Source organism: Crocuta crocuta, unplaced genomic scaffold, assembly GCF_008692635.1.
Source record: "Crocuta crocuta isolate KB4526 unplaced genomic scaffold, BGI_CrCroc_1.0 scaffold110, whole genome shotgun sequence".
NCBI lineage: Eukaryota > Metazoa > Chordata > Mammalia > Carnivora > Hyaenidae > Crocuta > Crocuta crocuta.
In genome coordinates, this window is record NW_027527386.1 from 482,404 (window position 1) to 482,651 (window position 248).

The following is a 248-nucleotide window of genomic DNA, read 5'->3' on the forward strand; positions in this document are numbered from 1 at the left end:
AGGGCTCCCCCGCCATTTCCTCTTCGTCCCTAGTTCTTTCTCTCCCGGGTGTGTCTCCCGGGTGATGCCCCGGCTTCCCGGGGGTCTCTCTAATTCTGCAGCGCCTCTTTCCTCGGAGCCTCTCTCGCCTATCTGACCGCGTAGGAGGGCGCAACGGACCTTTCCATCTCTCGGCCTCATTATTTCCGTGCGTCTGCCTCCGTCTCTCCGCGGCTCTCCCTGTCTCTCTAGGTCTCCGACTCGCTGAA

General features: G+C 61.7%; 1 protein-coding gene across 2 annotated transcripts in view; it reads right to left on the bottom strand.

Moving 5' to 3' along the window:
- TNFSF9 (TNF superfamily member 9) overlaps positions 1–248 on the bottom strand; it is an 11,669-nt gene that overhangs the window by 2,133 nt on the left and 9,288 nt on the right. The gene's annotated exons all lie outside the window — the stretch shown is intronic.